This window comes from Arachis stenosperma, chromosome 4, assembly GCF_014773155.1.
Source record: "Arachis stenosperma cultivar V10309 chromosome 4, arast.V10309.gnm1.PFL2, whole genome shotgun sequence".
Lineage (NCBI taxonomy): Eukaryota > Viridiplantae > Streptophyta > Magnoliopsida > Fabales > Fabaceae > Arachis > Arachis stenosperma.
In genome coordinates this window covers 27997959-28022080 of record NC_080380.1, presented here as the reverse complement: position 1 = coordinate 28022080, position 24122 = coordinate 27997959, and the positions used below count along the sequence as shown (strand labels likewise).

The 24122-nt window shown below is 42.0% G+C and overlaps 1 non-coding gene across 1 annotated transcript; it reads left to right on the top strand.

Moving 5' to 3' along the window:
- Window positions 1–23170: 23170 nt before the first annotated feature.
- Window positions 23171–23278, top strand: LOC130977257 (small nucleolar RNA R71). The gene has a single exon (XR_009084957.1). It is a non-coding gene; the product is annotated as a small nucleolar RNA R71 (small nucleolar RNA).
- Window positions 23279–24122: the final 844 nt, after the last annotated feature.

Genomic DNA, 24122 nt, shown 5'->3' with positions numbered 1-24122 from the left:
CTAGGAAAGTTATTAAGATCCCCCTTCTAGATAAACGAAAAATATCTTAGGAGGTAGTTACTTATTCAAATAAGTAGGGTTGAACTATCTTTGTTGTGCCCGACCTCTATGAGGTCGAGTTAGTAGATGAGGCCACCTTTTTAGGTAGGCTTTATTTTGGGCTAGGGTATGAATAGTGTCCCTATTGGAGTTCGGGCATTTATGAGGTCGGGCTCAAGCATCGATGGATTTGTTCTTTTACATCGGGTAGACCGCCTTTTTAGTAAGTCGGACACTCGACATGTTTTTTAAAACGTCACTTCTTTTCATAACATCCCGCACGTTCTTTTTTCAGTTACATTGGTAACCGTGAGCATCATTAGTGAGGAGTGTTAAATGTCATTTTTGCCTATAGTGTCTTATAAATACTTCATTTCTCTTATTTCTTTCTTTTTCTATTTTTTGAAACGTTTGCACCCTTTATTCTTTCCTTCGTGCATTTGCCCCAACATTCCAGATTTCTTCATCTTGAAGCTTAGAGGATTTTGTTTGTACTTTTGGAGAGGATCGTTCATGTTTTACAGTTTGAAATGTCCTTTACTCCATTTTGCGCTCTTTCAAGGTTGGTTCTGTATTCCCCTTTTTTGTTATTTTTTGAGGTTCACTACTTTATTCCAGTGTTCTGGGTTGTATCTCTTTTATCAATGCTTCTGTGTTCATTTTGAACGGATGTTGGTTTTGAAATTGTACTTTTTACTTGGTTTTTGTTGTCGCTGCGGAACCAAGAAGGGTTTTCCTGTTATGTTGCACCCAAATGGTGTCATTTTTCGTGTTTAAAGATGGTGCCATTTCTATATCTGGTGATGTGGTGGTAGTGTGTGTGTATGAAAAAACCTTAAAATTTGTGATTGTTGATGCTCGTTGATTTTGACCCAACTTCCTGTATTTTTACCTAATTTCTTGTGATGATTTATTTGTTTATTATATTGTAGGTGTAGCTTTTTTTATGTCTTATTCAGTAGTTAACAACATGTCATCTAAGGTCCCGTCCAATTTGACTTGGGTAGATTTATCTGTTCTTACTTCAGTTCCTGTTATTGATAATAAATAGCCTTTCATAGACACCATATGTTATGTTTGAGTCGGGAGGATGAGAGAAACTATGAAATTGTGGTTATTGACTCTAAAGAGAGGGTTTGTTTTCCCCGACTTGATAGGTCGGAACATCACTTTATATATGTGTATAATTGCTTTTTTTACGAAATTAGGAGTTACTTTTTCTTTATCTGATTTTGAGTCCGAGGTCCTTAAATTTTGCAATATTGCCCCTACCTAATTGCATCCCAATTCTTGGAATTTCTTGAAAATATACCAACTTCTTTGTTGGAAAGAATTGGATGTCCGACCTTCTCTTAAGGTCTTCTTTTATCTTTTCGTCCTCACCAAACCCTTTAACTCCAAAAAACAAGGTTGGCTCTCTTTCAAGGTAGGAAGGTTTTCGCTATCTTGATGAATCCTTCCACGAATTTAAAAACTTTTTTTTAAGGTCTGAGCTGTAGAGGGTGCCCGATGTAACACCCTACCATACAGAGTCTTATGCTTAAGTCATAATTCAGAGATGGCAAGGTATTACGACCTCTAAAATAAAAATTTAGTACGTATAGTAGTATGAATGATTGATTATAACTAGGAGCCTTTGTAGAAAAAGGGGTAAACAAAAATCGCAACTCAAAAGCGCAACACTCCGATCGATAACGTAACGAACAAGGATAAACCAACGCGAGATTATATATATACAAAAGAGTGTCAAAAACAGGAATATCAAGACTCAGAATCCGGCTGCGAAGATAACCGGTCCGAGCATAACAATATATACATATGATAATATAAGGAAAACCCCAAAGGAAACCCAAAGGGACACAAATACATAAAACCTATTCTCCAAAACCTCCCATAAGAGGAGTCATCACAGTTTGTATTATTTAATGGAGATAAAAGTATCTAAGCAAAACGTATAAACCAAAACATAGCCCCGAGAACAAAGGATCTTCGCAAATCTAGAAGTCTCCAGCATGCCTCAGTGGGAAACCTCACGTCCTGCATCTGAAAACCACAAAATCCGCATGGGTGAGAACCAGAGGTCCCCAGCATGGTAACAGCTTCCACATATATAATACATAATAATAGAGGAAAGCCAAAGGCAATCCTAGAACTTCCTCCAGATAATATCAAAGCTTATAAACAAGCTAACCATATAAGGGCATCTGACTAAAGATTCTTCAGTCTAACTAATACTTCCCTTTCCAATTCCTTCAAACCTCCCAACCACCAGCAGGAGTATAATATATCAAACACAGTTATATCAGACAAAGAACATACAAATAGGAGCAGTTAAGACATTTAGACAATTAGCAAGTAATATGCAGTCAAATAGGTAATCTCAAACAATTCACATAGTATGCATATGATGAATGCCTGTCCCTAGTGGCCGATGATATCATCTTGTCGGTTATAGAGCCAACCCGACAAGTCCTGGTCGCTAACCAATGGACTGTCCCTCTGTCGCGCATCCCCAACTCGAGTTATACTCGTTATAAACTTGATCATAAACATGATCCATATCCATCACCCTCACTGGTGAATATTTCGGGGGCGAGCTCATCCGGGTCTTTCACAGTGCCCGGCCACACTTACGACATAGGGTCAACAGAGTATCAAGTCTCAACCTGGAGCACGTGGTGGCTAGCCACTGCTACTACCCAGGGAAACTCGTATCTCTGATAGTGGAAGTGCAATTCACAATTATCAATAATTCAGCATCAACATGCATGAATTCTCATCCATGGATCAACATCCATATCAGCCATTCCGGCTCACGGTTCAATCCAGAACCAGCCAATATTCATAATCATACACAGCCATTCCGGCTCGCGGTTAAATCCATAACCAGCCATTTCATTAACAATTACAGCCTTTCGGCCCATGGCATAACAAGCACTTCCACCACCATCCTCCACATCTCACATAATCATCTTTGATCCTCATTGATCATTCATATTTCCCTTGCTTCACTCGCAAGTTACCTCATTCACTAGCCCCTTTTTAATAGCTAGACATGCCAAAATGATTTAAGACAAAAATGGTGAGATCGGAGGCTTAGAAGTATGAGATTTGGCTTTTAAAACTTCAAAAATCAACTTTGGGATGAAAACAGGGCCGCGCGTACGCGCACTCCACGCGCACGCGTGGATGGCCTCAAAAACTCATCGACGCGCAAGCGTCATGCACGCTAACGCGTGGATTCCAAAATTTGCCAATCGACGCGCACGCGTCAACCACGCGTACGCGTGGGTGTTCTCGTGCCCCAAGCACAACACTAGCACAGTTCTGGCATACCTCTCTAGAAAATGGCTGGGCATTGGATGCAGCACAATCGGCGCGCCCGCGCACATCACGCGTACGCGTGGATGGCACTTTTTCGGAAGATCGACGCGTACGCGCCAGGTGCGCCCACGCGCAAGGGGTCATTCTGCTAAAAATTTTCTAAGTTAAAAGCTGCAGAATTCACAGATTTAAACCCCAATCTTCCAACGGACATAACTTCCTCATTTTAAATCGTTTTTCACCCGTTCTTCGAACGGCATGGACATCCCGGATCCAATTTCATTTTTAAACAGATTTGGTACAAAACGGAGATCCGTAGTCCAAGTTATGTCCCGTCAAAGTATGCCCAAAAACCATATTTTCATACAAAACCACAATATGCCATTTTCAAAACAAACCATTTTCAACTCTTTTCAAAGTCAATCAAAACATGCCAATTTCATCCCTTTTCTTTGAAATCAATCAAAATGTATCAAATTCAACATCAAGCCTCCTCAACTCACACATTGACACATTACCACAATTTACCAAAATCACTATCTCATCATTTTAGCCCACTTCACCCAAGTGGCTCAAACTCAAACATATTGACATATCATATACTATTCCTCATGCCAATTCTCAACAACATCAATTCCAATAAACCATCATTGTACATAATCAATATCATACTCACCATCAACATGGTTCAACCCACAATTCAACCATAACCAATCATCAAGCATATATCACAACATGCATATTTCTCATACATCATACCACCAAGGCATCAATAATCATCATCACATATATGACCACATCATATATCTCAATAATTCAACAACATCAACAATTCAATGCCTATCTTAGGGCCTCTAGCCTAAGTATTTCCTACCACATTACATATTAGATACGGGAAACCGAAACCATACCTTAGCCGAATTTCTCAAGCTCCACCGGAGCACTTCCAAATCACTTATCCACAAGCTCTCAAGGCCTCAACACCTCCAAGAACAGATTTTTCACCACCAAACCCTTTCCAAGCTTTTCAAAGTCACCAATCAAGCTCCAATATCCACACATACACAACCTAAGCCACAACCATCATACCCATACACAACATCTCAAAGTCCAAACATCATAAAACAACAAAATACACTAGGGTTGAGAATCTTACCACACCCAAGGTCCAAGGAGACAAGATTAACCTTCTCCTTCAAGAGAGTTGGGTCCTATAACATCAAAGAACCCAAAATCTCAACATTTCACCCATGAAACTCGAAAATAAGGGCTGGAATTTCGAACAGCAACACGTGGTTTACCTCATGATTAATTGTATGGGTTTTGTAGAGCTCTCCGCGGTAAACGCGTGGCCGCGAACGGAGCGGCAATCGGAGCTCTAGATCAAAAGTTATGGTGATTTGAAGATCAACCAAGGGAGAGAACTTGAGAGAGTGTTCTTCCTCCCCTTCTCCCTAAGTTCAGCGTGTTTTAGTGTGTTGTGAGGAGAGAGAGTGCTGAAAACTAGGGTTTTGGTTTAGTTTAGTTGGGCCAAGGGCCCACTTTGGGTCCGGTTGGCCCGGTTTGGCCCGTTCGGTCCAATTTTGGTCCGAATTCCATAAAATTGGTACCAAAATTCTCGTCTCAATCTCCTCTATCACATTTAGCCATAAAAATCGCATTTTAGGCTTTCTAGAATAAATTCTCATTTATGGGTTAATTAGCTATTAATTAACCGGGTTTTACATTCTACCCACCTAATTGGGAATTTTGCCCACAAAATTCAAATGCAATTACTTGAGAACAAATGCAGATAATCCGTTCGCATCTCCGACTCAAGTTCCCAAGTGTGTTCCTCAACACCGCCTCGATTCCAAGCCACTTTGACTAATGAAACCTCTTTTCCACGCAACCGTTTGATACTAGTATCATCAATTCTGACTGGAGCCACTAGAAGCGTCAAATCTTCCCTTAACTGAACCGACTCAGGTTCTAACACATGGCTAGCATCAGGAGTGTACTTCCGAAGCTGCGGCACGTGAAACACGTCGTGCAGGTTCGAAAGATGAGGTGGTAGAGCCATCCGATACGCCACCGGTCCAATCCTCTCCAGGATTTGAAATGGACCAATGTATCGAGAATTCAACTTCTTTGCCTTAATCGCCCTACCTACTCCTGTAGTCGGAGTAACCTTAAGGAAAACATGGTCTCCTTCCTCAAATTCTAAGGGCTTTCGTCTTTGATCGGCGTAACTCTTTTGACGACTCTGCGCCGTAAGCATCCTATCACGGATTTTCTTGACTTGTTCAGTAGTCTCAGCTATCATTTCTGGTCCCAACAAGCTTTTCTCTCCAGCTTCATACCAACATAGCGGAGATTGACATTTCCTCCCATACAAGGCCTCATACGGAGCCATTCCGATGCTCGCATGATAACTATTATTGTATGCAAACTCCACCAATGGCATATACCGATTCCAACTCGCCGGTTGGTCCAAAACACAAGCTCTCAACATATCCTCTAGTGTTTGGATCGTCCTCTCAGATTGACCATCTGTTTGAGGATGGTAAGCCGTGCTCAAGCCTAATCGGGTTCCAAAAGCTTTCTGAAATGCACCCCAAAACCTTGAAGTGAAACGAGGATCTCTATCAGAGATTATAGTAGCAGGTACACCATGGAGTCTCACAATCTCCTTTATGTATAACCGTGCTAGCTCCTCAAGGGTGTAAGTCATCCGAATGGGCAAAAAGTGAGCTGACTTCGTCAGTCGATCCACAATCACCCAGATAGCATCAAAACCAGCTCTAGTCCTTGGCAATCCCGACACAAAGTCCATTGCAATACTTTCCCACCTCCATTGTGGAATCTCTAAAGGTTGCAACATCCCGGAAGGTCTTTGATGTTCAATCTTTACCTTTTGACAAGTTAAGCACTTTGATACATATTCCGCCACATTATTCTTCATACCTGGCCACCAAAACATCGCCTTTAAATCATGGTACATCTTAGTACTTCCCGGGTGAATGGAGAATCCACTTTTGTGTGCCTCCTTCAAAATATCTTGCCTCAAAGTGCCAACATCCGGCACAATGATCCTACCCTTGAATCTCCATAACCCATCTTTTTCTTCCGACACTCGCCACTGTTTTCCTTGCTCAATAGCTGGTAACACCTTCCATAAGGCTTCATCATTCTGATGCGCCTTTAGGAGTTCGAACTTAAAGTCACTTGAGATTTCTAATCTGCTCAAACACAAGGTTCCGGATATTTTTTGAGCACCAATTTTCAGACTCTCGAATCCCTTGAGCAACTTCTCCTCTTGAAGCATCATCCAAGCCGCATATAATGACTTCCGACTTAACGCATCCGCCACTACGTTCGCCTTTCCCGGATGGTAATGCAACTCAAAGTCGTAGTCCTTCAGCAATTCCATCCACCTTCTCTGTCTCATATTAAGCTCTTTCTAATCAAAGAGGTACTTCAAGCTCTTGTGATCAGAGAAAACTTGGAACTTAACCCCATAGAGATAATGCCTCCACACCTTCAAGGCAAACACAACCGCAGCGAGTTCCAAATCGTGCGTAAGGTAACTAACTTCATGAGGTCTCTACTGTCGTGAGGCATACGCCACCACATTATGATGCTGCATCAGCACGCACCCTAGACCCTTCAATGAGGCATCACAATACACCTCAAAAGGCTCGTTCGGCTCAGGTAACACTAACACGGGTGCAGTGGTCAACTTCTTCTTCAATGTCTGAAAGCTCTCCTTGCACTCAGGAGTCCAAACAAACGGAGTGTCTTTGCGGGTTAACTTTGTCATTGGCAAAGCTATCTGTGAAAAGCCCTTGATAAACCTTCGGTAATAGCCAGCTAAACCCAGAAAACTCCTTATCTCTGTTACGGTGGTTGGTTGTTTCCAATCCATCACAGCCTCCACCTTAGTTGGGTCTACGGCTATTCCCTTCTTACTCACCACGTGACCCAAAAAATTCACCTCACTCTTCCAAAACTCACACTTAGACAGTTTTGCATAGAGTTTCTTCTCCTTTAGAATCTGCAACACGGTCCTCAAGTGTTCCGCATGTTCTTCTTCAGTCTTGGAATAAATCAGTATGTCATCAATGAAGACAGCAACGAATTTATCCAGAAACGGACGGAAAACTCTATTCATGTAATCCATGAATACCGCAGGAGCGTTCGTCAACCCAAAGGACATCACAGTGTACTCGTAATGACCATAACGAGTCCTGAAAGCGGTCTTAGGGATATCCTCGCCCCTCACCCTTATCTGGTGATAACCGGATCGCAAATCAATCTTGGAGAAAACTCCAGCTCCTTGTAACTGATCCATGAGATCATTAATTCTCGGCAATGGGTACTTGTTCTTTATTGTAACCTTGTTTAGCTGCCTATAATCCACACAGAGCCGCATACTCCCATCCTTCTTCTTCACCAGTAACACTGGAGCACCCCACGGAGAAACACTTGGTCGTATAAAATTCTTTCCCAACAAATCCTCTAACTGAGACTTTAGCTCGTTCATCTCTAACGGTGACATCCTATAAGGAGCACTTGAGATTGGTCCCGCCCCGGGCACCAACTCAATAGCAAACTCAACCTCTCGGTTAGGTGAAAACTCATCAATATCATCGGGAAACACTTCCGGAAACTCACACACAACCGGAATCTGTTCCAACCTTTGATCATCTCCCGAAACGCCCGCGGTTAACAACATGATACCCTGACATTCGGTTCCAGAACAGTTCACCATCATCGAATTCAAGTAATAATTATTCACCACGACCGGCCCTTCTGTATCTTTCGGCATAAAGTACACCGACTTTGTAGAATAATCAAGCAGGACATGGTTCTTAGATAACCAGTCCAATCCCAAGATAAGATCAAGACCGATCATCGGTAAGCAGACTAAATTATGAACAAAATCACGCTGCTTGAACCTAAAGAAAACTTCCGGGCATCCTAGCCTAGTTACCGTGGCTTCATGGGTAGCATTGTACACCCTTAGATCATAACCTAAGGTTACAACCTTCAAGCCTAACTCATGGGCTTTCTCAAATGCAATGAATGAATGCGATGCTCCAGAATCAAATAAAGCATTTAAAGTTTGACCAGCTATTTCACAGTTACCTCTAATAAGTATCTCGGATCCCTCGGCACCTATAGCTGAAGTGGTGAACACCCGACCAGTCTGTTGTGCTTTCCCAGCACCTTGTTTTTGCCTCTCAGGACAACTTGCGGCTTTATGCCCCGCCTTTCCTCAATTGTAGCACAAACCCCATCCGGCCTTGCATGGTGCTCCCGGATGGTGACTTCCACACCTAGTACAAGCTTGATCATTTTGAGGCTGCTTCCCAAACTTCTTCCCTTGGGAGTTGTTGTTGTTGGGCCTCCTGAAAGAGCTTCCCCTCTTGAAAGACGGACCTCTAGGTGCAAAGCTCTTCCCTCGGTTCTGTGGGAATGATCCTTTGTGACTTCCTTTCTCAGCGGTTGCCCTTTTCACACACTCTTCAGCAACCCTACACTTGTTCACCAATTCGGAGAAAGTCCTAATCTCCATTGGCCCTACTGAACTGAAGATATCACTCCGGAGTCCTCCTTCATACTTAACACACTTCCATTCCTCATATTCCACCGGAGTCCCTTGGCACATACGAGAGAACCTGAACAGCTCCTCAAACTTGTCAGTATACTCTGATATGGACATAGTACCCTGCTTCAACTGTAACAATTCAAGTTCCTTAGCCGTCCTAGCAGAAGTTGGAAAGTACTTCTTATAGAACTCTTCTTGAAAGACATTCCAGGTGATATAGTCATCACCCTGCTGCAGAAGACGTCGGATGCCTTGCCATCAATGCGACGCTTCACCGGTGAGCATATAGGTAGCAAACTCGACACGCTGTCCTTCAGGTACTACTTGTGATTGCAGTGCTCGCTCTATAGCCTGAAACCATGTATCAGCCTCAGTCGGGCTAGTAGTTCCCTTGAACTTAGGCGGATTAACCTTCAAAAAGTTTGCCAGTGTCATCGGGCCTTGAACTCCACCTCCATCATTACCATGGTTGTTCATCTGTTGACCAAGAGCCTCAGCAGTGGCTTGCATAGCAGCAGCCATGTTCTCCAACGCAGCCATAAAGTTCACCGGGTCGTTAGGGTTATTCTCCGGTGCACGAGCATTCGTACGACCTCTCGCACTACCTCTACCGCGTCCACGAGGCGCCATCTGGTTCCTATACACACCCAACAATCGATATTAAGTTGATCAGTCTCAATATCGGAAGTCTAGTGCTTTAAAGTCCCAAATGCATGTTCATGAACGTTTATGCCAATTATATCAAGCAGATATACTAATAGCACATAACACACACACAGAGAATGCACAGAAGCATAATCAGTCCATCCCTCAGGCTCTACAGGAACGAACTGCTCTGATACCATAATGTAACACCCTACCATACAGAGTCTTATGCTTAAGTCATAATTCAGAGATGGCAAGGTATTACGACCTCTAAAATAAAAATTTAGTACGTATAGTAGTATGAATGATTGATTATAACTAGGAGCCTTTGTAGAAAAAGGGGTAAACAAAAACCGCAACTCAAAAGCGCAACACTCCGATCGATAACGTAACGAACAAGGATAAACCAACGCGAGATTATATATATACAAAAGAGTGTCAAAAACAGGAATATCAAGACTCAGAATCCGGCTGCGAAGATAATCGGTCCGAGCATAACAATATATACATATGATAATATAAGGAAAACTCCAAAGGAAACCCAAAGGGACACAAATACATAAAACCTATTCTCCAAAACCTCCCATAAGAGGAGTCATCACAGTTTGTATTATTTAATGGAGATAAAAGTATCTAAGCAAAACGTATAAACCAAAATATAGCCCCGAGAACAAAGGATCTTCGCAAATCTAGAAGTCTCCAGCATGCCTCAGTGGGAAACCTCACGTCCTGCATCTGAAAACCACAAAATCCGCATGGGTGAGAACCAGAGGTCCCCAGCATGGTAACAGCTTCCACATATATAATACATAATAATAGAGGAAAGCCAAAGGCAATCCTAGAACTTCCTCCAGATAATATCAAAGCTTATAAACAAGCTAACCATATAAGGGCATCTGACTAAAGATTCTTCAGTCTAACTAATACTTCCCTTTCCAATTCCTTCAAACCTCCCAACCACCAGCAGGAGTATAATATATTAAACACAGTTATATCAGACAAAGAACATACAAATAGGAGCAGTTAAGACATTTAGACAATTAGCAAGTAATATGCAGTCAAATAGGCAATCTCAAACAATTCACATAGTATGCATATGATGAATGCCTGTCCCTAGTGGCCGATGATATCATCTTGTCGGTTATAGAGCCAACCCGACAAGTCCTGGTCGCTAACCATTGGACTGTCCCTCTGTCGCGCATCCCCAACTCGAGTTATACTCGTTATAAACTTGATCATAAACATGATCCATATCCATCACCCTCACTGGTGAATATTTCGGGGGCGAGCTCATCCGGGTCTTTCACAGTGCCCAGCCACACTTACGACATAGGGTCAACAGAGTATCAAGTCTCAACCTGGAGCACGTGGTGGCTAGCCACTGCTACTACCCAGGGAAACTCGTATCTCTGATAGTGGAAGTGCAATTCACAATTATCAATAATTCAGCATCAACATGCATGAATTCTTATCCATGGATCAACATCCATATCAGCCATTCCGGCTCACGGTTCAATCCAGAACCAGCCAATATTCATAATCATACACAGCCATTCCGGCTCGCGGTTAAATCCATAACCAGCCATTTCATTAACAATTACAGCCTTTCGGCCCATGGCATAACAAGCACTTCCACCACCATCCTCCACATCTCACATAATCATCTTTGATCCTCATTGATCATTCATATTTCCCTTGCTTCACTCGCAAGTTACCTCATTCACTAGCCCCTTTTTAATAGCTAGGCATGCCATAATGATTTAAGACATAAATGGTGAGATCCGAGGCTTAGAAGTATGAGATTTGGCTTTTAAAACTTCAAAAATCAACTTTGGGATGAAAACAGGGCCGCGCGTACGCGCACTCCACGCGCACGCGTGGATGGCCTCAAAAACTCATCGACGCGCAAGCGTCATGCACGCTAACGCGTGGATTCCAAAATTTGCCAATCGACGCGCACGCGTCAACCACGCGTACGCGTGGGTGTTCTCGTGCCCCAAGCACAACACTAGCACAGTTCTGGCATACCTCTCTAAAAAATGGCTGGGCATTGGATGCAGCACAATCGGCGCGCCCGCGCACATCACGCGTACGCGTGGATGGCACTTTTTCGGAAGATCGACGCGTACGCGCCAGGTGCGCCCACGCGCAAGGGGTCATTCTGCTAAAAATTTTCTAAGTTAAAAGCTGCAGAATTCACAGATTTAAACCCCAATCTTCCAACGGACATAACTTCCTCATTTTAAATCGTTTTTCACCCGTTCTTCGAACGGCATGGACATCCCGGATCCAATTTCATTTTTAAACAGATTTGGTACAAAACGGAGATCCGTAGTCCAAGTTATGTCCCGTCAAAGTATGCCCAAAAACCATATTTTCATACAAAACCACAATATGCCATTTTCAAAACAAACCATTTTCAACTCTTTTCAAAGTCAATCAAAACATGCCAATTTCATCCCTTTTCTTTGAAATTAATCAAAATGTATCAAATTCAACATCAAGCCTCCTCAACTCACACATTGACACATTACCACAATTTATCAAAATCACTATCTCATCATTTTAGCCCACTTCACCCAAGTGGCTCAAACTCAAACATATTGACATATCATATACTATTCCTCATGCCAATTCTCAACAACATCAATTCCAATAAACCATCATTGTACATAATCAATATCATACTCACCATCAACATGGTTCAACCCACAATTCAACCATAACCAATCATCAAGCATATATCACAACATGCATATTTCTCATACATCATACTACCAAGGCATCAATAATCATCATCACATATATGACCACATCATATATCTCAATAATTCAACAACATCAACAATTCAATGCCTATCTTAGGGCCTCTAGCCTAAGTATTTCCTACCACATTACATATTAGATACGGGAAACCGAAACCATACCTTAGCCGAATTTCCCAAGCTCCACCGGAGCACTTCCAAATCACTTATCCACAAGCTCTCAAGGCCTCAACACCTCCAAGAACAGATTTTTCACCACCAAACCCTTTCCAAGCTTTTCAAAGTCACCAATCAAGCTCCAATATCCACACATACACAACCTAAGCCACAACCATCATACCCATACACAACATCTCAAAGCCCAAACATCATAAAACAACAAAATACACTAGGGTTGAGAATCTTACCACACCCAAGGTCCAAGGAGACAAGATTAACCTTCTCCTTCAAGAGAGTTGGGTCCTATAACATCAAAGAACCCAAAATCTCAACATTTCACCCATGAAACTCGAAAATAAGGGCTGGAATTTCGAACAGCAACACGTGGCTTACCTCAAGATTAATTGTATGGGTTTTGTAGAGCTCTCCGCGGTGAACGCGTGGCCGCGAACGGAGCGGCAATCGGAGCTCTAGATCAAAAGTTATGGTGATTTGAAGATCAACCAAGGGAGAGAACTTGAGAGAGTGTTCTTCCTCCCCTTCTCCCTAAGTTCAGCGTGTTTTAGTGTGTTGTGAGGAGAGAGAGTGCTGAAAACTAGGGTTTTGGTTTAGTTTAGTTGGGCCAAGGGCCCACTTTGGGTCCGGTTGGCCCGGTTTGGCCCGTTCGGTCCAATTTTGGTCCGAATTCCATAAAATTGGTACCAAAATTCTCGTCTCAATCTCCTCTATCACATTTAGCCATAAAAATCGCATTTTAGGCTTTCTAGAATAAATTCTCATTTATGGGTTAATTAGCCGTTAATTAACCGGGTTTTACACCCGACCTTTTTTCCTAAGCGATGAGGATGAACCCCTTTTCCCTTTGTATTGGAAAGAAAATCATGTGATAGTCAAGTATAACTTGGATGATTTAGACGAGCTTGAGGAGGGTGTGGTCGGGTTGTTTCAGGAGTACTGGGGACGAGCTCTGTATCTGGATACCAAAAGATATTTAGAAAATCTGAGCCAACTTCAGTCCGAGCTAGGTAGTTTTTCTCCTTCTTTTTATAGATCTAGCCTTGTAAAAATTGTATTGATGACTAATCATATCCCAACTTTGGTGTTACAAAAAGAATGGCTCCCAAGTTAGCTACTATAAAGACACTCTGGACTACTAGAAAGAATGTTGTTGCACGAAGCATTCAACTAAAGGAAGCCGGTGAAACTACCGACCTCTCCTCGCTATCAAAGTCGAACTCGGGTGCCTCGGCCTCCCTAAAGGTTATTCTCGACCCGGCTCCCCAACCGACTCCTCCTCCTTCTAGCTCGGCCAACCCAACAGCCCGTCCTCCGCCTTCTATTACAGAACCGAACCCCAAAAAATACAAGACTTCAGATTCGGGGAGTATATACGAGCAAGGTTTTGATGCCCTTTCTTGGAGTGAAAAGCACATTCTTCCTCACAGCTTCATCAGCATGGATGATGTTTCCATTAAAAATTACCTTCCGCTCCTTGCCCGAGGTAGAGTCTGGACAGTTGGCATATGCACAGCTTTAGCTAGAGAGTTAGAGAAGACTCTCCTTGGTGCTACTCAGAGTATGTTGGCTACCACACAGGTTGAAGTGACATCCTTGAGGGAGTCTAAGAAGGGATGGGAGGAAGAGAGGGAATCTTTACTCTCCGACCTTGGTAAAGTTCGGGCCAAAGTAAAGTAAACGTAGGCCGCTTTAGCCATGTCGGAGGGGTTGAAGAAGAAGGCTGAGGAGAGTTATACCAGAGTCTTTGGAGAGAAGCTCGACCTAGTGGATGAAGTTACTAAAGCCTGTGACAAGTATGCAGAGCTTGAGGAGACCGTTGCCGAGGGCATGGACGGGATGGATGCAAATCTTAAAGCTCAATTCCGAGTTGTTGCTTGGTGTGGATTTTCAAAATCACAAACTTACTGGCAAGTGCACCGGGTCGTATCAAGTATTACCTCAGGTGAGTGAGGATCGATCCCACGAGGATTGATGGACCAAGCAACAATGGTTGAGTGATTCACTTAGTCAGACAAGCAAAAAATGGTGTTTTAGAGTTCAAGAACATTAAACAGTAATTCAGAGATTAAGAAAGCAAACAGTGAAATTGGTGTGAAAAGTATGTGAGAAAATAGTTAAGCTTTCAGAGTTATTTATTCTTCCGGATTAATGTTTCTTACCAACAATTTTAATCATGCAATATTCAATTCATGGAAAACTGTAATTGACTAAACCCTAATTCCTTAGCGATTTAGTCTCCTCTAACCTAATCAACCGCCAATTCCTCGGTCACTTAATATAGATTAGAGGGTTAAATTCAATTCTAGTTTACTAGCCACAAAAACCCTAATTACCCAAATATAAGAGGATTATATGTCACGTATCCCGTTAAGTCCAAGCAATTAGTGGTTTAGGAGGAGTTTTCTTTCAAGCTAGTATTTAAGTGAGATAACTTTTCCAAGAATCAACAAGAATTCATGTAGAATAAGAGTTATTTTCCAAAACAATCAAATTCATAAGATGAAGAACGAAAGTAATCGTTGAAATCAATACATTAATTAAAAATAAAGTGACAATAGTATTAATCCATAGAATAAATAGAGATCCTATCCTTAATCAAGGAGGTTTAGTTGCTCATGACTCAGAGAAAAGCTGGGGTTCAAAAAGTGTTTGAAAACTAGAATGAGGTCGAAGAGAAGAGAAAGCCCGAAGGGATGAATCTTTTCCCTTTTATATCTAACCTAATTTGATTTGAAAATAAAATATACTAATAACTACTAAAGCCCAAAACATTGTGTTTGGGAATAGAAATACTTAAAACAAAATAAAATACAATAATTGTAGTCCAAATCTAACTAATGAAGCTCTTTTATTGAAGTTGGATCCGTGCTACTGGTGCTAAACGCCAGAATCGGCGTTTAGCACCCCAGGTGGCAGAAAGCTCCCAAACGTTGCTGTCTTCCTGGCGCTAAATGCCAGGCTCGACGTTTAGCGCCCTATGAGGCAAAGAGCTTGCACACGTTACGAGGCACCTGGTGCTAAACACCTAGGTCCGCGTTTAGCACCAGCTTGACAGAATGGATACACGCAATCCAAAGTACTTGGGTGCTAAATGCCAGATGTAGCGTTTAGCGCTAGCTCAACAAAATCAAAATTCTTTTCTTTCCTTCTGCATAGACTCTGTCAAACTGATCCAAACTTCATCTGCAATAATCAAAACAATAGAATGACTCAAAGTATCATCCAAATAGGCTTCAAACTCTAAAATCTCAATAAAACTCAATAAATTCATATCTAAAATAATAAGAAAATAAGGAAAAGATGCTCACACATCATTGCTTCCATCTTCCTCATCAGTCCGAACAATATAGTGGTGGACGGAAAGATTGTTCTTGTTTTGGATTATGAGAAGAATACTCATGTGCCCGATCCAAAGACCTCGGGGGTGCAGATCAAACAGGCTTCTCAAGCTCCCGATTTTCAATCGGGTGGTGAACCCCTCCCTTCTCCAACTCTCCCAATACCTACGGTGCCGATGTCTAAATATGTCCCAACTTCCTCCGCTCAGCCCGAAGATGTTATTACTGACGAACAACTTCATCCTCTATAATTTTCTAACTTTGAATGGCCCACATCTTCTTTCTTTTTCTCTCCTTTCAGAATGGCCATCAACAAGGGAAACGGAAAACTTCTAAATGGGGCAAACAACAAGCCACTCTGCACAAGCTTTTAAAGGAATTCCGCTGTTGTAGCAGCCCGTCCACTTGCACATCTTTGCATGCACCGAGGACGGTGCAATCTTTAAGTGTGGGGAGGTCGATGACCAATCTCCGTGGGTAACCACTTTCTTTTCAACTCCAATTCTTCATTTTCTTTGTTATTGAGTTGTTGCATTGCATAATAGATTGCATGTGTAATTAGTTGCTTGCATTTAGCTACTACTTGGTTGGAGAGATGAATTCTTTTCAAGACACTATTTTATAATATTTCACTAATTCGAATTAAAATTTTTGTTGAACTTGTTTGAAGATATTTAATTTGGAACATGTTTTTAGAGCTCAAACACACAAAACTAGTGAGCTTTTTGAGCCTATTTGATTGGTTGCATCTTATCAACCAATATTTTATTCTTGGTGTGTGTTGTTCTCTCTAAAATTGTGATCTTTGTCTTGCTTGATTCTATATTTTCTTTGTTTAATGTATGTATGCACTTATATGATTGAGGCCCTTGTTTCACTTAGCTTACATACCCATATGGCCTTATCCTTTTCATTATCCTTTGCAAGATTAGTAGAGAACCGAGAGAATCGAACCTTAAACACTAGAGTGATTTGAGTGTATACACTTCCGGTGAGGGTTCGATGCTCGATTCTTTGTTCCCATCTTTCACGAGCTTTCTTCTTGTAAGTTGGTGCACGAAATTGTGATCACTACAACTTCGCACAACTAACCAGCAAGTGCACTGGGTCGTCCAAGTAATAAACCTTACGCGAGTAAGGGTCGATCCCACGGAGATTGTTGGTATGAAACAAGCTATGGTCACCTTGTAAATCTTAGTCAGGCAGACTCAAATGGGTATAGATGATGAACGAAACATAAAGATAAAGATAGAGATACTTATGTAATTCATTGGTGAGAGCTTCAGATAAGCGAATGGAGATGCTTGGTCCCTTCCGTCTCTCTGCTTTCCTACTGTCTTCATCCAATCCTTCTTACTCCTTTCCATGGCAAGCTTATGCAAGGGTTTCACCGTTGTCAGTGGCTACCTCCCATCCTCTCAGTGGAAATGTTCAACGCACCCTGTCACGGCACGGCTATCCATCTGTCGGTTCTCGATCAGGCCGGAATAGAATCCAGTGATTCTTTTGCGTCTGTCACTAACGCCTCGCCCTCAGGAGTTTGAAGCACGTCACAGTCATTCAATCATTGAATCCTACTCAGAATACCACAGACAAGGTTAGACCTTCCGGATTCTCTTGAATGCCGCCATCAGTTCTTGCCTATACCACGAAGACTCTGATCTCACGGAATGGCTGGCTCGTTTGTCAGGCGAGCGCTCGGTTGTCAGGCGATCAACCATGCATCGTGTATCAGGAATCCAAGAGATATTCACTCAATCTAAGGTAGAACGGAGGTGGTTGTCAGTCACACGTTCATAGGTGAGAATGATGATGAGTGTCACGGATCATCACATTCATCAAGTTGAAGAACAAGTGATATCTTGGAACAAAGAACAAGCTGAATTGAATAGAAGAACAATAGTAATTGCATTAATACTCGAGGTACAGCAGAGCTCCACACCTTAATCTATGGTGTGTAGAAACTCCACCGTTGAAAATACATAAGAACAAGAGTGATCATTGGCTTCGGCCCTAGAGAGGGAACCAAAAGAACCAAGATCTGATCTAAGAACTAGATGTCCGAAGATGAAAATACAATAGTAAAAGGTCCTACTTATAGGGAACTAGTAGCTTAAGAATTACAAAGATGAGTAAAAAAACATAAAAATCCACTTCCGGGCCCACTTGGTGTGTGCTTGGGCTGAGCAATGAAGCATTTTCGTGTAGAGACTTCTCTTGGAGTTAAACGCCAGCTTTTGTGCCAGTTTGGGCGTTTAACTCCCACTTTGGTGCCAGTTCCGGCGTTTAACGCTAGGAATTCTGAAGGTGACTTTGAACGCCGGTTTGGGCCATCAAATCTTGAGCAAAGTATGAACTATCATATATTGCTGGAAAGCCCAGGATGTCTACTTTCCAACGCCGTTGAGAGCGCGCCAATTGGGCTTCTGTAGCTCCAGAAAATTCACTTCGAGTGCAGGGAGGTCAGAATCCAACAGCATCTGCAGTCCTTTTCAGTCTCTGAATCAGATTTTTGCTCAGGTCCCTCAATTTCAGCCAGAAAATACCTGAAATCACAAAAAAACACACAAACTCATAGTAAAGTCCAGAAAAGTGAATTTTAATTAAAAACTAATAAAAATATACTAAAAACTAACTAAATCCTACTGAAAACATACTAAAAACAATGCCAAAAAGCGTACAAATTATCCGCTCATCACAACACCAAACTTAAATTGTTGCTTGTCCTCAAGCAACTGAAAATCAAATAAGATAAAAAGAAGAGAATATGCAATGAATTCCAAAAACATCTATGAAGATCAGTATTAATTAGATGAGCGGGGCTTTTAGCTTTTTGCCTCTGAACAGTTTTGGCATCTCACTCTATCCTTTGAAATTCAAAATGATTGGCTTCTTTAGGAACTCAAAATCCGGATAGTGTTATTGATTCTCCTAGTTAAGTATGATGATTCTTGAACACAGCTACTTATTGAGTCTTGGCCGTGGCCCAAAGCACTCTGTCTTCCAGTATTACCACCGGATACATACATGCCACAGACACATAATTGGGTGAACCTTTTCAGATTGTGACTCAGCTTTGCTAGAGTCCCCAATTAGAGGTGTCCAGGGTTCTTAAGCACACTCTTTTTGCCTTGGATCATAACTTTATTTCTTTCTTTTTCTTTCTTTTTCTCTTCCCTTTTTTTTCGCTTTTTCTTCTCTTTTTTTTGTATTCACTGCTTTTTCTTGCTTCAAGAATCATTTTTATGATTTTTCAGATCCTCAGTAACATGTCTCCTTTTTCATCATTCTTTCAAGAGCCAACATTCATGAACCACAAATTCAAAAGATATATGCACTATTCAAGCATACATTCAGAAAACAAAAGTGTTGCCACCACATCAAAATAATTAAACTGTTATAAAATTCAAAATTCATGCAATTCTTCTCCTTTTCAATTAAGAACATTGTTTATTTAAGAAAGGTGATGGATTCATAGGACATTCATAACTTTAAGGCATAGACACTAATGATCACAAGACACAAACATAGATAAACATAAGCATGAATTTTCGAAAAATAGAAGAATAAAGAACAAGGAGATTAAAGAACGGGTCCACCTTAGTGATGGCGGCTTGTTCTTCCTCTTGAAGGTCTTATGGAGTGTTTGAGCTCCTTAATGTCTCTTCCTTGTCTTTGTTGCTCCTCTCTCATGATTCTTTGATCTTCTCTAATTTCATGGAGGAGAATGGAATATTCTTGGTGCTCCACCCTTAGTTGTCCCATGTTGGAACTCAATTCTCCTAGGGAGGTGTTAATTTGCTCCCAATAGTCTTGTGGAGGAAAGTGCATCCCTTGAGGCATCTCAGGGATCTCATGATGAGAGGGGTCTCTTGTTTGCTCCATCCTTTTCTTAGTGATGGGTTTGTCCTCATCAATGAGGATGTCTCCTTCTATGTCAACTCCTACTGAATAACAGAGGTGACAAATGAGATGAGGAAAGGCTAACCTTGCCAAGGTAGAGGACTTGTCCGCCACCTTATAGAGTTCTTGGGCTATAACCTCATGAACTTCCACTTCTTCTCCAATCATGATGCTATGAATCATGATGGCCCGGTCTAGAGTAACTTCGGACCGGTTGCTAGTGGGAATGATTGAGCGTTGGATAAACTCTAACCATCCTCTAGCCACGGGCTTGAGGTCATGCCTTCTTAGTTGAACCGGCTTCCCTCTTGAATCTCTCTTCCATTGGGCGCCCTCTTCACAAATGTCAGTGAGGACTTAGTCCAACCTTTGATCAAAGTTGACCCTTCTTGTGTAAGGATGTTCATCTCCTTGCATCATAGGCAAGTTGAATGCCAACCTTACATTTTCCGGACTAAAATCCAAGTATTTCCCCCGAACCATAGTAAGCCAATTCTTTGGGTTCGGGTTCACACTTTGATCATGGCTCTTGGTGATCCATGCATTGGCATAGAACTCTTGAACCATTAAGATTCCGACTTGTTGAATGGGGTTGGTGAGAACTTCCCAACCTCTTCTTCGAATCTCATGTCGGATCTCCGGATATTCACTCTTTTTGAGTGAAAAAGGGACCTCGGGGATCACCTTCTTCATGGCCACAACTTCATAGAAGTGGTCTTGATGCACCCTTGAGATGAATCTCTCCATCTCCCATGACTCGGAGGTGGAAGCTTTTGCCTTCCCTTTCCTCTTTCTAGAGGTTTCTCCGGCCTTGGATGCCATAAATGGTTATGGAAAAACAAAAAGCAATGCTTTTACCACACCAAACTTAAAAGGTTTGCTCGTCTTCGAGCAAAAGAAGAAAGAAGAGAGTAGAAGAAGAAGAAATAAGGAAGAAGGGAATGGCTTTGTGTTCGGCCAAAGAGGGGGAGAAGTGGTGTTTAGGTTGTGTGAAAATGAAGGAGTGAAGAAGGGTTTATATAGGAGAGGGGGGCTCATGGTTCGGTCATGTATGGGTGGATTTGGGAGGAAAAGTGGTTTGAATTTGAAGGGTGAGGTAGGTGGGGTCTTATGAAGGATGGATGTGAGTGGTGAAGAGAAGATGGGATTTGATAGGTGAAGGGTTTTTGGGGAAGAGGTATTGAGGTGATTGGTGAATGGGTGAAGAAGAAAGAGGGTGGTGGGGTTGGTGGGGATCCTGTGGGGTCCACAGATCCTGAGGTGTCAAGGAAAAGTCATCCCTGCACCAAATGGCATGCAAAAATGTGTTTTGAGCCAATTCTGGCGTTAAACACCGGGCTGGTGCCCATTTCTGGCGTTTAACGCCAGGTTCTTGCCCTTTCCTGGCGTTTAACGCCAGTCTGGTGCCCCTTTCTGGCGTTAAACGCCCAGAATGGTGCCAGACTGGGCGTTAAACGCCCATCTGCTAGCCTTACTGGCGTTTGAACGCCAGTAGGTTCTTCCTCCAGGGTGTGCTGTTTTTCTTCCTGTTTTTCATTCTGTTTTTGCTTTTTCAATTGATTTTGTGACTTCTCATGATCATCAACCTACAGAAAACATAAAATAACAAAGGAAAATAGATAAAATATGACATTGGGTTGCCTCCCAACAAGCGCTTCTTTAATGTCAGTAGCTTGACAGAGGGCTCTCATGGAGCCTCACAGATACTCAGAGCAATGCTGGAACCTCCCAACACCAAACTTAGAGTTTGAATGTGGGGGTTCAACACCAAACTTAGAGTTTGGTTGTGGCCTCCCAACACCAAACTTAGAGTTTGACTGTGGGGGCTCTGTTTGACTCTGATTTGAGAGAAGCTCTTCATGCTTCCTCTCTATGGTGACAGAGGGATATCCTTGAGCCTTAAACACAAAGGATTCTTCATTCACTTGAATGATCATTTTACCTCCATCAACATCAATCACAGCCTTTGCTGTGGCTAGGAAGGGTCTGCCAAGGATGATAGATTCATCCATGCACTTCCCAGTCTCTAGGACTATGAAATCAGCAGGGATGTAATGGTCTTCAATCTTTACCAAAACATCCTCTACAAGTCCATAGGCTTGTTTCTTTGAATTGTCTACCATCTCTAGTGAGATTCTTGCAGCTTGCACCTCAAAGATCCCTAGCTTCTCCATTACAGAGAGAGGCATGAGGTTTACACTTGACCCTAAGTCACACAGAGCCTTCTTGAAGGTCATGGTGCCTATGGTACAAGGTATGGAGAACTTCCCAGGGTCCTGCCTCTTTTGAGGTAATTTCTGCCTAGACAAGTTATCCAATTCTTTGGTGAGCAAAGGGGGTTCATCCTCCCAAGTCTCATTTTCAAATAACTTGTCATTTAGCTTCATGATTGCTCCAAGGTATTTAGCAACTTGCTCTTCAGTGACATACTCATCCTCTTTAGAGGAGGAATACTCATCAGAGCTCATGAATGGCAGAAGTAAGTCCAGTGGAATCTCTATGGTCTCATTTTGAGCCTCAGATTCCCATGGTTCCTCATTGGGGAACTCATTGGAGGTTAGTGCACGCCCATTGAGGTCTTCCTCAGTGGCGTTCACTTCCTCTCCTTCCTCTCCAAATTCGGCCATGTTGATGGCCTTGCACTCTCCTTTTGGATTTTCTTCTGTGTTGCTTGGGAGAGTACTAGGAGGGAGTTCAGTAACTTTCTTGCTCAGCTGTCCCACTTGTGCCTCCAAATTCCTAATGGAGGACCTTGTTTCAGTCATGAAACTTTGAGTGGTTTTGATTAGATCAGAGACCATGGTTGCCAAGTCAGAGTGGCTCTGCTTAGAATTCTCTGTCTGTTGCTGAGAAGATGATGGAAAAGGCTTGCCATTGCTAAACCTGTTTCTTCCACCATTATTGTTGTTGAAACCTTGTTGAGGTCTCTGTTGATCCTTCCATGAGAAATTTGGATGATTTCTCCATGAAGAATTATAGGTGTTTCCATAGGGTTCTCCTAGGTAATTCACCTCTTCCATTGAAGGGTTCTCAGGATCCTAGGCTTCTTCTTCAGATGAAGCATCCTTAGTACTGCTTGGTGCATTTTGTATTCCAGACAGACTTTGAGAAATCAAATTGACTTGTTGAGTCAATATTTTATTCTGAGCCAATATGGCATTCAGAGTATCAATCTCAAGAACTCCTTTCTTCTAATTAGTCCCATTGTTCACAGGATTCCTTTCAGAAGTGTACATGAATTGGTTATTTGCAACCATTTCAATTAGCTCTTGAGCTTCTGCAGGCGTCTTCTTCAGATGAAGAGATCCTCCAGCAGAGCTATCCAAAGACATCTTGGATAGTTCAGAGAGACCATCATAGAAAATACCTATGATGCTCCATTCAGAAAGCATGTCAGAAGGGCATTTTCTGATCAATTGTTTGTATCTTTCCCAAGCTTCATAGAGGGATTCTCCATCCTTCTGTCTGAAGGTTTGGACTTCCACCCTAAGCTTACTCAATTTTTGAGGTGGAAAGAACTTTGCCAAGAAGGCATTGACTAGCTTTTCCCATGAGTCCAGGCTGTCTTTAGGTTGTAAGTCCAACCATATTCTAGCTCTGTCTCTTACAGCAAAAGGGAATAGCATTAGTCTGTAGACCTCAGGGTCAACCCCATTAGTCTTGACAGTGTCACAGATTTGCAAGAATTCAGCTAAAAACTGATGAGGATCTTCCAATGGAAGTCCATGGAACTTGCAATTCTGTTGCATTAGAGAAACTAATTGAGGCTTAAGCTCAAAGTTGTTTGCTCCAATGGCAGGGATAGGGATGCTTCTCCCATAGAAGTCGGGAGTAGGTGCAGTAAAGTCACCCAGCACCTTCCTTGCATTGTTGGCATTGTTGTTGTTTTCGGCTGCCATGTGTTCTTCTTCTTTGAAGAATTCGGTTAGGTCCTCTACAGCGAGTTGTGCCTTAGCTTCTCTTAGCTTTCGCTTCAAGGTCCTTTCAGGTTCAGGGTCAGCTTCAACAAGAATGCTTTTGTCTTTGTTCCTGCTCATATGAAAGAGAAGAGAACAAGAAAATGTGGAATCCTCTATGTCAAAGTATAGAGATTCCTTGAGGTGTCAGAGGAACAGAAAAATAGAAGAAAGAGGTAGAAGAATTCGAACTTAGTTAGATAGAGTTCGAATTGTGCATTGAGGAGGAGTGATACTCCATAAATAGAAGGATGTAAGAAGAGGGGAAGAAATTTTCGAAAATTAAGTAAAAGATTTTAAAAACATTTTGAAAAACTTGAATTGATTTTTGAAAACTAAGAATGGAGAAGAAATCAAGTAATTTTAGAAAAAGATTTTGAAA